The sequence below is a fragment of the Mirounga angustirostris genome, unplaced genomic scaffold (genome assembly GCF_029215605.1).
Source record: "Mirounga angustirostris isolate CCGP_5_RB_7025 unplaced genomic scaffold, mMirAng1.0.hap1 SCAF_5, whole genome shotgun sequence".
NCBI classification, from domain to species: domain Eukaryota; kingdom Metazoa; phylum Chordata; class Mammalia; order Carnivora; family Phocidae; genus Mirounga; species Mirounga angustirostris.
The window spans coordinates 99,243,591-99,257,809 of NW_026991713.1; the positions used below are offsets into that span (position 1 = coordinate 99,243,591).

General features: G+C 40.2%; 1 protein-coding gene across 1 annotated transcript in view; it reads left to right on the forward strand.

Moving 5' to 3' along the window:
• The window catches only part of CRACR2A (calcium release activated channel regulator 2A), a 113,862-nt gene that overhangs the window by 26,888 nt on the left and 72,755 nt on the right, over positions 1-14,219 (forward strand). The window contains exon 2 of the mRNA XM_064591684.1: positions 3,330-3,530. The gene's annotated coding sequence lies outside the window, so the exon portion shown is untranslated. The remainder of the gene's footprint in view (positions 1-3,329; positions 3,531-14,219) is intronic.

Sequence of the window (14,219 nt, forward strand, 5' to 3'; positions counted from 1 at the left end):
GGAAATCTGGGAAATGTTCCTGGAAATGTTTGAGGGCTGGATAATTTCCATCTGTGTATAAAGGCTTTTATGGAACCACCCTGGAGGGAGAAGAGTGGTCCGCAAGTTCAGATTGAGACAGGCAGATAAAACGTGATGTCACTGTTCCACTTGCAATGGCAATGGCGATGGCGTTTTCCCTTTCCCTTTGGAATATACCCCACCGGTTTCCCTTGTATGGCCGTACTGTCCGTTGGTCTAAAAGATGTTCGAGGCAGAAAGCTGGGTGCAGCCCTGAGCCCAGAGCAACCCTGGGCTTCACCCAAGTGTGAAACAGCCGGGCCAGTCACACGGCTGCCAATTTATTTTTGAAACAAAAGCAGAAGCCCTTCTGTTGTTTCGTCTTGTTTCCCTCAGAAAACCCACAGATGCTGGGCAACGATCACAGGCCACGCCAGGGGAGAAGGCGTAAGAGAAAGGGGGCTGAATGAATGGTCTTCCCTGCCCCCTTATTTGCAGAGTTCACTGAGCTCCTTACAGTAAGGGACTGAGGATTTTCACAGGGAAAGTACTTAATTTTCTGCCATTTCCTGCTTGCCAGAGTTGAATTTAGAAAGAAGAATCAGGCGGGGTTAGATTTGCAAGTCAGGGGATAGGAGAAGGTACTGGCCTGGCCCGATTATCTCTCTTTTTAAATAGATCTATCCAGCTATTGACATACAATAAACTGCACGTATTTAAAGTGTACGATTTGATGGGCGCCTGGGTGGCTCAGTTGGTTGGGCGACTGCCTTCGGCTCAGGTCATGATCCTGGAGTCCCGGGATCGAGTTCCGCATCGGGCTCCCTGCTCGGCAGGGAGTCTGCTTCTCCCTCTGATGCTCTCATGCTCTCTCTCTCTGTCTCATTCTCTCTCTCAAATAAATAAATAAAATCTTAAAAAAAATAAATAAATAAAAATAAAGTGTACGATTTGAGGGGCACCTGGGTGGCTCAGGCGGTAGAACGTCTGACTCTTGGTTTCGGCCCAGGTCATGATTTCAGGGTTGTGGGATTGAGCCTCACATCAGCTCTGAGTTGGGCTCCACGTCCCAGCTTGGGATTCTCTCTTTCTCCCCCTCTGCCCCACCCTGCTCATGTGCCCGCTCTCTCTCTCTCAAAAAAAAAATAAAAAGGTATACGATTTGATAAGTTCTGATACGTATATTTGTATGTACATACATATATATGGATGGATATATATGTGTCTAGGCATATATCTAGATATGTACCTACATACACGTAAGTGTAGACATACACGTAAGTGTAGACATACACACATACATATATGCATATATATATATATATATATCACCATGACATGAGCACATTGAAGACATGGACGTATCCACACCCCCAGAAACTCTCCTCTTGCCCATTTGTAATCTCTCCTTCTTACCCTTCTTCACCCCCCCTTATCTTTTTTCTGTCACTATATATTAGTCTTCATTTTTACAATTTTATATAAATGGAATCAAATACTACATACTCTTTCTGTATGGCTTTTTTTGCTCACATGATTATTTCAAGATTTATCCATTTTGTTGCTTGGCTCAATAGTTTATTCCTTTTAATGCAGAGTAGCATTCCATTGCGTGTGAACATGACAGTTTGCTCACCCATTCACCTGTTGATGAATATTTGTGTTGTTTTTGGCTACTACAAATAAAGCTTCTGTGAACGTTCATGTATAGGTCTTTGTGTGGACAGAATGCTTTTATTCTCTTGGGTAAATATTTAGGAGTGGAATGGCAGGATATTCTCTTGGGTAAGTGTTTAGGAGTGGAATGGCAGGGTAGAAGTTTGACTTTTTAAAGAAACCTCCAGATGTTTTCCAAAGGGACTGTACCATTTCACATTCCCACCAACGGTGTGTGAATGGTCCATCCAATTGCTCCATGTCTTTGCCAAGACTCGGAATGCCATTCTTTTCAAGGCAGGGCTTGATCTCATGACCCTGAGATCAAGACCTGAGCTGAGATCAAGAGTTGAATGCTCAATCGACTGAGCCACCTATGCACCCCTCATTTTAGCCCTTCTAGTAAGTGTGTAGTGGTGTCTCATTATGGCTTTAGATTGCATTTCCCTTATGACTAATGACGTTGAGCATTTTCGTGTAGCTATCTGGTATCTGTATATCTTATTTGATGAAGCAGCTGTTCAAATGTTTTGCCCATTTAAAAAGTTGAGTTCCTTGTGTTCTTAGTAATAAGTTCTAAGCGTTCTTTATATATTCTGGACCAAAATCTGCTGTCAGTTATATGCTTTGCAAATATTTTTTCCCAATCTGAACTTAAATGGTATCTTTTGAACAACAGAAATTTTAAATTTTCACGAAGTCCAATTTATCCATTTTTTAAAAAGATTTTATTTATTTGACACGGGGGTGGGGGGCACAAGCAGGGGGAGCAGCAGAGGGAGAGGGAGAAACAGGCTCCCCGCTGAGCAGGGAGCCCGATGTGGGACTCGATCCCAGCACCCTGAGATCATGACCTGAGCCGAAGGCAGACGCTTAATGACTGAGCCACCCAGGCGCCCCAATTTATCCATTTTTTGAAGTATTATGCTATTGCCGATAGACCTAAGGAATCTTTGCCTAAGCCAAGGTCACAAGGATATTTTCTCCTTGTAGTTTTAAATTTTTAGACATTACATTTAGGTCTATGATCTGTTTTGAGTCAACTTTTGTATGTGGTATAAAGTATGCATTGACATTCTTTGTTTGCAAATGAATATCCAATTATTCCAGTCCCATTTGCTGAAAAGATTTTCCTTTCTCCGCTGCATTGCCTTTGCATTCTTGTAAAAAATCAGTTATATATATAGGTCTATTTCTGGATTCTCCATTCTCTATTTTGTTCCATTTATCTTTTTTTTTTTATCTTCGTGCCAGTACCATAGTCAGTGCCTTTATTACTATAGATTTGTAATAAGTTTTGAAATCAGATAGTGTTAGTTTTCCAATGTTGTTGTTCTTTTTTCAAAATTGTTTTGGCTATTCTAGGTCCTTTGCATTTCAATATGAATTTTAGATTGGCTTGTCAATTTCTACAAAAAAGCCTGCTGGGATTTTGATTGAGATTGAGATGAATCTAGAGACGAATTTAGGGAGAAATTACATCTTAATAGTACTGAGTCTTCCAAACCATGAACGTGAATATTTACCCATGTTTTGGTCTTCTTTAATTTAATTCTCTCATCCATATTTTGAAGCTTTCTATATACAGGTATTACACATTTTTGTCAGCTATATTCCTAAGTATTTCATATTTTTGATGCTATTGTAAATGGTATTTTTATTTCAATTTTAAGTTTTTGTTGCTGCTGTACAGAAAATACAATTGGGAGGGGCGGAGCAAGATGGTGGAGGAGTAGGAGACCTGGATTTCGTCTCCTCTCAGGAATTCAGCTGGATAGGGATCAAACCATTCCGAACACCTACAAACTCAACAGGAGATCGAAGAAAAGAAGAGCAACAACTCTCTCATCAGAAAAGCGACCACTTTCTGGAAGGTAGGACGTGCGGAGAAGTGAATCCGAGGTGATATTCGGGAGGATAGATGGTGGGGGAGGGGCCTCCGTCGGCCGCTTCTGGCAAGTGATAGAACCACGGAGCACAAAATCGGAACTTTTAAAAGTCTGCTCCGCCGAGGGACGTCACTCTGGTGGCTAAGCGGGGGGTGGAACCCTCCGGGACAGTGTGGTCTCAGGACCCTCGGGGTCACAGAAAGACTGGGGGTGCCTGAGGGCGGCAGAGCTCCCAGGTAACGGAGCAGGGAAGCCGGCTGCAGAGGCGGAGCCCAGGCGCGGGCTCTCAGCTCGGGGTGGCCATAAACCGGGATCCGCGGCACAGTCGGGCCACTGCTCCTCTAGCAGGGACCCAATAAGCAGCAGATCCGGGGAGACTCACCTTCCTCCCCCGGGAGGAGCCGCGCAGGAGTGCACCGCAGGGATCTGCTGGGTTTGGAGACTCCACCCGGGGTCGGGTGCCAGAGATAGAGGCGCGCGGTCGCAGGCCGGGTGAGCACGGAGTGCGGCCGGAGACTGGGGAGACGGGAGTGACTGACGGCTTTTCTCTGGGGGCTCACTGAGGAGCGGGGCCCGAGTTCTCGGCTCCTCCGGGGCGGAGATTGGGAGGCCGCCATTTTCACTCTCCGCCTCCAAAGCGGTACGGAAAGCTCGCAGGGAACAAAAGCCCCGGAGAGCAAACCCGAGCAGATTACTCAGCCGGGAGGGGGCAAGGGCGGGGCAATTCCGCCTCCGGCAGAGACATTTGGAAACCACGGCAACAGGCCCCTCCCCAGAAGATCAGCGAGAACAGCCAGCCAAGACCAAGTTTACCGATCAATGAGAACGGCAGAACTCCAGCGCTAGGGGAATACTGCACATAGAATTCATGGCTTTTTTACCATGATTCTTTAGTCTTTCAAAGTTGAGTTTTTTTTAACTGTCTTTTTTTTCTTTTTTTTTCTTTTTGAATTTTTCTTTTTCCCTTTTTCAACCAACATCTTATCAATCCCTTTTTTTAAAAAAAACATTTTTATTTTTCATTTTTAGAGTCATATTCTATCCCTTCATAGTAGTTACCCGTATTTTTGGCTTATATATATAAGTTGTTCTCTCTTTAAAATTTTGAGATAGTTTCTTCTAACAGATTAAAATATACCCTAAATCTCTAGTATATGGTGTTTTCTATTCCCCTGCCTGATCACATCCTCTCCCTTTTTTTTTCTTTTTTTAAATCCTCTTCTTTCTTTTTTCAAACAACTTCTTATCAATTCCTTTTATAAAATTTTTTATAATTTCCATCTTTACAGTCATATTCCATCCCTTCATCATATCAACCCTTATTTTTGTACATATATAAGTTTTTCTTTCTTTAAAATTTTGGGAGGCACTTTCTTCTAAAAGACCAAAATACACCCCAAATCTAGTGTGTGGCACTGATCTATATACCAGCCTGATCATATTTGATCACATTCTGGGTTTTTTTTGGTTTGTTGTTGTTGTTTTGTTTTGTTTGTTTTTGTTTTTATCTTTATCTTTTTCTTTTTCTTTTTTTTTTTTTCTCTTTTTTCTCTCTTTCCCTTTCTTTTCCCACTGCTTCAGGTCTTTTCTGATTTGTTTAGAGTATATTTTCTGGGAATGTTGTTACTCTGCTAGCATTTTGTTCTCTCATTAATCTATTCTCCTCTGCACAAAATGACAAGACGAAAAAAATCACCTCAACAAAAAGAACAAGAGGTAGTACCGACTGCCAGGGACCTACTCAATACGGACATTAGTACGATGTCAGATCTAGAGTTCAGAATCATCACTTTAAAGATACTAGCTGGGCTTGAAAAAAATATGGAAATTATTAGAGAAACCCTTTCTGGAGAAGTAAAAGAACTAAAATCCAACCAAGTAGAAATCAAAAAGGCTATTAATGAGGTGCAATCAAAAATGGGGGCGCTAACTGCTAGAATAAATGAGGCAGAAGAGAGAATCAGTAATATAGAAGATGAAATGATGGAAAATAAAGAAGCTGAGAAAAAGAGAGATAAACAACGACTGGATCACGAGGGCAGAATTCGAGAGATAAGCGATACCATAAGACGAAACAACATTAGAATAATTGGGATCCCAGAAGAAGAAGAAAGAGAGAGAGGGCCAGAAGGTATAATGGAGCAAATTATAGCAGAGAACTTCCCTAATTTGGGGAAAGAAACAGGCATGAAGATCCAGGAAGCACAGAGAACCCCTCTCAAAATCAATAAAAATAGGTCAACACCCCGACATCTAATAGTAAAACTTACAAGTCTCAGAGACAAAGAGAAAATCCTGAAAGCAGCTCAGGAGAAGAGATATGTAACCTACAAGGGTAGAAACATTAGATTGGCAACAGACCTATCCACAGAGACCTGGCAGGCCAGAAAGGACGGGCAGGATATATTCAGAGCACTAAATGAGAAAAATATGCAGCCAAGAATACTATATCCAGCTAAGCTGTCATTGAAAATTGAAGGAGAGATAAAAAGCTTCCAGGACAAACAAAAACTAAAGGAATTTGCAAACACAAAACCAGCCCTACAGGAAATCTTGAAAGGGGTCCTCTAAGCAAAGAGAGAGCCTAAAAGCAACATAGACCAGAAAGGAACACAGACAATATACGGTAACAGTCACCTTACAGGCAATACAATGGCACTAAATTCCTATCTTTCAATAGTTACCCTGAATGTAAATGGGCTAAATGCCCCAATCAAAAGACACAGGCTATCAGACTGGATTAAAAAACAAGACCCATCGATATGCTGTCTGCCAGAGACTCTTTTTAGATGCAAAGGCACCTCCAGATTGAAAGTGAGGGGGTGGAAAACCATTTACCATGCTAATGGACACCAAAAGAAAGCTGGGGTGGCAATCCTTATATCAGACAAATTAGATTTTAAGCCAAAGACTGTAATAAGAGATGAGGAAGGACATTATATCCTACTTAAGGGATCTATCCAACAAGAAGATCTAACAATTGTAAATATCTATGCCCCTAACATGGGAGCAGCCAATTATATAAGGCAATTAATAACAAAAGCAAAGAAACACATCGACAACAATACAATAATAGTGGGGGACTTTAACGCCCCCCTCACTGAAATGGACAGATCATCTAAGCAAAAGATCAACAAGGAAATAAAGACTTTAAATGACACACTGGACCAAATGGACTTCACAGACATATTCAGAACATTCCACCCCAAAGCAACGGAATACACATTCTTCTCTAGTGCCCATGGAACATTCTCCAGAATAGATCACATCCTAGGTCATAAATCAGGTCTCAACCGGTACCAAAAGATTGGGATCATTCCCTGCCTATTTTCAGACCACAATGCTTTGAAACTAGAACTCAATCACAAGAGGAAAGTCGGAAAGAACTCAAATACATGGAGGCTAAAGAGCATCCTACTGAAGAATGAATGGGTCAACCAGGAAATTAAAGAAGAATTAAAAAAATACATGGAAACCAATGAAAATGAAAACACAACTATTCAAAATCTTTGGGATGCAGCAAAGGCAGTCCTGAGAGGAAAGTATATAGCAATACAAGCCTTTCTCAAGAAACAAGAAAGGTCTCAAGTACACAACCTAACCCTACACCTAAAGGAGCTGGAGAAAGAACAGCAAATAAAGCCTAAACCCAGCAGGATAAGAAAAATAATAAAGATCAGAGCAGAAATCAATGAACTAGAAACTAAAAGAACAGTAGAACACATCAACGAAACTAGGAGCTGGTTCTTTGAAAGAATTAACAAGATTGATAAACCCCTGGCCAGACTTATCAAAAAGAAAAGAGAAAGGACCCAAATCAACAAAATCATGAATGAAAGAGGAGAGATCACAACCAACACCAAAGAAATACAAACAATTATAAGAACATATTATGAGCAATTCTATGCCAGCAAATTAGATAACCTGGAAGAAATGGAGGCATACCTAGAGATGTATCAACTACCAAAACTGAACCAGGATGAAATAGGAAACCTGAACAGACCTATAACCACTAAGGAAATTGAAGCAGTCATCAAAAATCTCCCAAAAAACAAAAGCCCAGGGCCAGATGGCTTCCCAGGGGAATTCTACCAAACATTTCAAGAAGAATTAATACCTATTCTTCTGAAACTGTTCCAAAAAATAGAAATGGAAGGACAACTTCCAAACTCATTTTATGAGGCCAGCATTACCTTGATCCCAAAACCAGACAAAGACCCCATCAAAAAGGAGAATTACAGACCAATATCCCTGATGAACATGGATGCAAAAATTCTCACCAAAATACTAGCCAATAGGATCCAACAGTACATTAAAAGGATTATTCACCACGACCAAGTGGGATTTATCCCTGGGCTGCAAGGTTGGTTCAACATCCGCAAATCAATCAATGTGATACAATACATTAACAAAAGAAAGAACAAGAATCATATGATCCTCTCAATAGATGCAGAAAAAGCTTTTGACAAAGTACAGCATCCTTTCTTGATCAAAACTCTTCAGAGTATAGGGATCGAGGGTACATACCTCAATATCATAAAAGCCATCTATGAAAAACCTACAGCGAATATCATTCTCAATGGGGAAAAACTGAGAGCTTTCCCCCTAAGGTCAGGAATGCGGCAGGGATGTCCACTATCACCACTGCTATTCAACATAGTATTGGAAGTCCTAGCCACAGCAATCAGACAACAAAAAGAAATCAAAGGCATCCAAATTGGCAAAGAAGTCAAACTCTCACTCTTTGCAGATGATATGATACTTTTTGTGGAAAACCCAAAAGACTCCACCCCAAAACTGCTAGAACTCATACAGGAATTCAGTCAAGTGGCAGGATATAAAATCAATGCACAGAAGTCAGTGGCATTCCTATACACCAACAACAAGACAGAAGAAAGAGAAATTAAGGAGTCGATCCCATTTACAATTGCACCCAAAACCGTAAGATACCTAGGAATAAATCTAACCAAAGAGACAAAGGATCTTTACTCAGAAAACTATAAAATACTCATGAAAGAAATTGAGGAAGACACAAAGAAATGGAAAAACGTTCCATGCTCATGGATTGGAAGAACAAATATTGTGAAGATGTCAATGCTACTTAGAGCAATCTACACATTCAATGCAATCCCCATCAAAATACCATCCACTTTTTTCAAAGAAATGGAACAAATAATCCTAAAATTTGTATGGAACCAGAAAAGACCCCGCATAGCCAGAGGAATGTTGAAAAAGAAAAGCAAAGCCGGCGGCATCACAATTCCGGACTTCCAGCATTATTACAAAGCTGTCATCATCAAGACAGCATGGTACTGGCACAAAAACAGACACATAGATCAATGGAACAGAATAGAGAGCCCAGAAATGGACCCTCAACTCTATGGTCAACTCATCTTTGACAAAGCAGGAAAGAATGTCCAATGGAACAAAGACAGTCTCTTCAACAAATGGTGTTGGGAAAATTGGACAGCCACATGCAGAAGAATGAAACTGGACCATTTCCTTACACCACACACAAAAATAGACTCCAAATGGTTGAAAGACCTCAATGTGAGACAGGAGTCCATCAAAATCCTAAAGGAGAACACAGGCAGCAACCTCTTTGACCTCAGCCGAAGCAACTTCTTCCTAGAAACATCGCCAAAGGCAAGGGAAGCAAGGGCAAAAATGAACTATTGGGACTTCATCAAGATCAAAAGCTTTTGCAAAGCAAAGGAAACAATCAACAAAACCAAAAGACAACCGACAGAATGGGAGAAGATATTTGCAAATGACATATCAGATAAAAGACTAGTATCCAAAATCTATAAAGAACTCATCAAACTCAACACCCAAAGAACAAAGAATCCAATCAAGAAATGGGCAGAAGACATGAACAGACATTTCTCCAAAGAAGACATCCAAATGGCCAACAGACACATGAAAAAGTGCTCAATATCGCTCGGCATCAGGGAAATCCAAATCAAAACCTCAATGAGATACCACCTCACACCAGTCAGAATGGCTAAAATTAACAAGTCAGGAAACGACAGATGTTGGCGGGGATGCTGAGAAAGGAGAACCCTCCTACACTGTTGGTGGGAATGCAAGCTGGTGCAGCCACTCTGGAAAACTGTATGGAGGTTCCTCAAAAAGTTGAAAATAGAGCTACCATATGATCCAGCAATTGCACTACTGGGTATTTACCCCAAAGATACAAAAGTAGGGATCCGAAGGGGTACGTGCACCCCGATGTTTATAGCAGCAATGTCCACAATAGCCAAACTGGAAAGAGCCAAGATGTCCATCGATAGATGAATGGATAAAGAAGATGTGGTATATATATACAATGGAATATTATGCAGCCATCAAAAGGAATGAGATCTTGCCATTTGCAATGACGTGGATGGAACTGGAGGGTATTATGTTGAGTGAAATAAGTCAAACAGAGAAAGACATGTATCATATGATCTCACTGATATGAGGAATTCTAAATTGTAGGAAACAAACTGAGGGTTGCTGGAGTGGGGGGTGGGGTGGGAGGGATGGGGTGACTGGGTGATAGACACTGGGGAGGGTATGTGCTCTGGTAAGCGCTGTGAATTGTGCAAGACTGTTGAATCTCAGATCTGTACCTCTGAAACAAATAATGCAATATATGTTAAGAAAAAAAAAAAAGAAGAAGAAGGTAGCAGGAGGGGAAGAATGAAGCGGGGGAAATCGGAGGGGTAGACGAACCATGAGAGACGATGGACTCTGAAAAACAAACTGAGGGTTCTAGAGGGGAGGGGGGTGAGAGGATGGGTTAGCCTGGTGGTGGGTATTGGGGAGGGCACATTCTGCATGGAGCACTGGGTGTTATGCACAAACAATGAATCATGGAACACTTCATCTAAAATTAATGATGTAATGTATGGGGATTAACATAAGAATAAAAAAAAAAGAAACGTAACTTAAAAAAAAAAAGAAAATACAATTGATTTTTGTAGAGAAAGTTTCTAATTCTTAACCTGGTCAAATTCACTTACCAGTTCTCGTAGCTTTTTTTGAATTTCACCAGAATTTCTATGTAGACAATCATATCGCCTGGGAATAAAGATGATTCTACTTTTTCCATGTCTAATCTGGACTTTTTTTTTTTAAAGATTTATTTATTTATTTGAGAGAGCGAGAATGAGAGAGAGTACATGAGAGGGAGGAGGGTCAGAGGGAGAAGCAGGCTCCTCGCTGAGCAGGGAGCCCGATGCAGGACTCGATCCCGGGACTCCAGGATCATGACCTGAGCTGAAGGCAGTTGCTTAACCAACTGAGCCACCCAGGCGCCCTAATCTGGATGTTTTTTATTTCTTTTCTTGCCTCAATGAACTGGCTAGAATCTCCAACACAATGTGAGATAGAAGCACTAAGAGTAGACATTCTTGTCTTTTTCTTGATCATAGGAGGAAAACATCTGGCTTATTACCATTAAGTATAATATCAGCTGTTGGTTTTTTGTAGATGCGCTTTTTCAGGTTGGGCAGACTCCTTCCTATTCCTGGTTTTCTGAGAGTTCTCATCAGGAGTAGATGTAGGGTTTTGTCAAATGCTTTTTCTGTGTCTACTGAGATGATCATAAGGTTTATCTCTTTTAATTTGTTAATGTGGTGAATTACATTGTTGATTTTCAAATGTTAAACCATTTTCACATTCCTGGGATAGAACTCCACTTGCTCAGGATGTATTTATTCTTTTTATATATGGTGTTGGATTCAATCTGTTAAAATTTCCTAAAGAATTTTTGCATCTATGTTCATGAGCAATATTGGCCTTTTTCTTTTCTTGTAATGTCTTTGTCCAGTTTTGGTAGCAGGTAATCCTGGCCTCATAGAATATATTAGGAAGTATTTCATATTCTTCTGTTTTCTGGAGAGTTTGCATAGAACTGGTATTAGTTTTTCTTTAAAAATTTGTAGTGTTCATCAATATAGCCATCTGGGCCTTGAGTTTTCTTGTAGGAAGGGTTGTCACTGTCGGTTCAATTTCTTTAGTTGTGTTACCCATTTTATCCATTTCTTCTTGAGTGAGCTTTGATATTTAGTGATTTTCAAGGAATTTGTCCATCTCGTCTAAATTGTCAAATTTATTGCCATAAAATTGTTCATAACAGTCTCTTAGCCTTTTATTGTCTATAGAATTTATAATGTGTCACCTCTCAAATTTCTGATATTACAAGTTGTGTTTTCTCTCTTTATTGATCTTCTTTAAAAACAAGCTCTTATTTTTGTTAATTTTCTCTATTGTTACTCTGTTTTCTATTTCATTGATATCTGCTCAGACTTTTAGTATTTTTTTCTCCTTACTTTGGGTATAATTTGCTCTTCTCTTTCTGGTTTCTTAAGGTAGAAGCTGAGGTCATTGATTTGAGATCTTTCTTCTCTTCTAATATGTGTGTCTAGATAATTTTTTCCCCTGAGTACTATGTTAGCAATATCCTACGAAATTTGATATATTGTGCTTTTATTTTCACTTAGTTCTACTTTATATGACTTGAATCCTTTAAAATTAATTGAAACTTGTTTTGTGGACCAAAATATGGACCGTCTTGGTAAATATTCCATGTGCACTTGAAAAGAGCATATTTAGCTTCTGTTGGGTAGAGTATTCTACAAATGTTAATTAGGTCAAGATGGTTGACAGCGTTGTTTACTTCTGTATCTTTGTTTATTTCAGTCTACTTGTTTTATTAATTATTTATAGAGGGATACTGAAATCTTTGAATATGACTGTGGATTTGTCTATTTCCCCTTGCAGTTCTATCAGTTTTTGCTTCATACATTTTAAAGCCCTGTTATTAGGTGCGTAAGTATTTAGGATTATTATTATCTTATTGATGAATTGATTTCTTTATCATTATGAATTACTTTCTTTATTCTTATTAATATTCTTTGTTCTAGAATAGACTCTGCCTGATATTAATATGCAGCTTTCTCTTGGCTAGTATTAACGTGGTATATATTTTTCCAGCCTTTTGTTTTTAACCTATTTGTGTCATAATGTTTGTAGGCAGCATATAGTTGGGTTTCCTCAACTTGGAGAGTCTGCCAGGCTCTGCCTGGATTTCCCCTTCCTGTTTCATGGCCTAAAAACTCTCTAGGCAATAATAGGCTCCTTTTGTTTGTTTCCCATCTATCACGAACAGGCTTTGGGCTAGGGTGAGGTGAGTAAGGTCCCTGGGGTACAAAATTTAAGAAGGTAATCACTGTCCGATGCACAGTTTTCAGAATGGGTTTCTCTTTAAATATTTACTTTAGGTGTCTCACCCTTAAGAAGACACTCTCAGAGTTGTGTAAGTACAGGGCTAGTACCTGAGAGTAAATGGCTCCTTTAATTTTGCTCTTTAGGAGCCTCATTCAGCTCACCCTAGTCTTGACCCTGCTGAAGGATCACTGTCCTTCATTGCCTGATGTCCAGTGTCTTAGAAAGCTTTTTTTGAAATATATTTTGTTTAGATTTTTTATTATCTCAGTTGGAAAAGTAAATTAAGTCCCTGTTACTCCATCTTTTCTGGAAATGGAAGTCTGAACTTATTCTTTATGAGATAAAAATCCCACATATAGAGCTATCTGATTGAAATACAAATGTTTTTAGGCCTCCCTGCAAATAATTCAGCCAAAAATTGGTCTTCTTTTATTCAATAGACAATCAATGAGCCCTGGCTATATACCATATTCTGGGCTAGGAACTGGGGGTAACATCAAATAATACATGGTGCCTATCTAGTAGCTGCTCATAGCTGGCTGCTTTAGAACTATTACCTTGGCCCTCTCATGCCATGCATCACGTGTGACATGGGTCAGGGAAGGCAGAGAGCCAGAGAAAGTCATACCTAGAACTGAGAAATCATCTCTACTAATTGCCAGGCCCAGAATGGCTCAGGGGTTTACTTAAGCTCACATAAGTAGTCAGTAGTAGTTGATTGCTATGTAGTCTATTTTGAGGGATATGGAGGTCAGACCTAACCCAAAATACCCTCCTTTACTGCCAGTTACTGTGACTGAAATCCCACGATTTGAGGCTCATTCATTAACAGTGGGGACCATGTCTTATTCATGTTTGCATTTTTTGGTGTTAGCTCAGAGCCTGCTACAGGGTAATCAGTAGACGAGAATGAATGAATGATAAAAGTTAAAATGATGAATATGTCTCTGGAAGGTGACTTGGGTTATTATCTGTTGGTGATAAGTAGACCATTAAAAGCAAGCCCACAGCTGGGACCCACGATCGAAAGGCAATGTGGTAGAGTACATAAGGTCTCTAACTATACTAGACCTTGATCCAAGTTGCTTAACATTTCCCAAACTCAGTGTCCTCATCTGTATGATGGGAATCCTAATCATACTTACCTAATGGGGATATCAGGGTCCATTAGGATGAAGTATATTGGGGGACTGGCAAGAGAAAACCCTCAAAGAATGACAGGTGTTCTTAGTCCAGTCCTCTGGGAACAGCAGGTGGGATGGGGTAGGGGCTCCTGGATAGCAGAGATCTTGCAACAGTCCTGGCTAGGTAGCAGGAAGACACAGACTATTATGCTCACGCTGTGCATTTACAGAAGCTCAGATGTTACCACTGTTATTATCCCAAAGCCCTTCCTAAGCTCAGAGTTGCACATAGATGTTCTGGGCAATGCACATAAGCTGCGCAGAAACAGCCCTA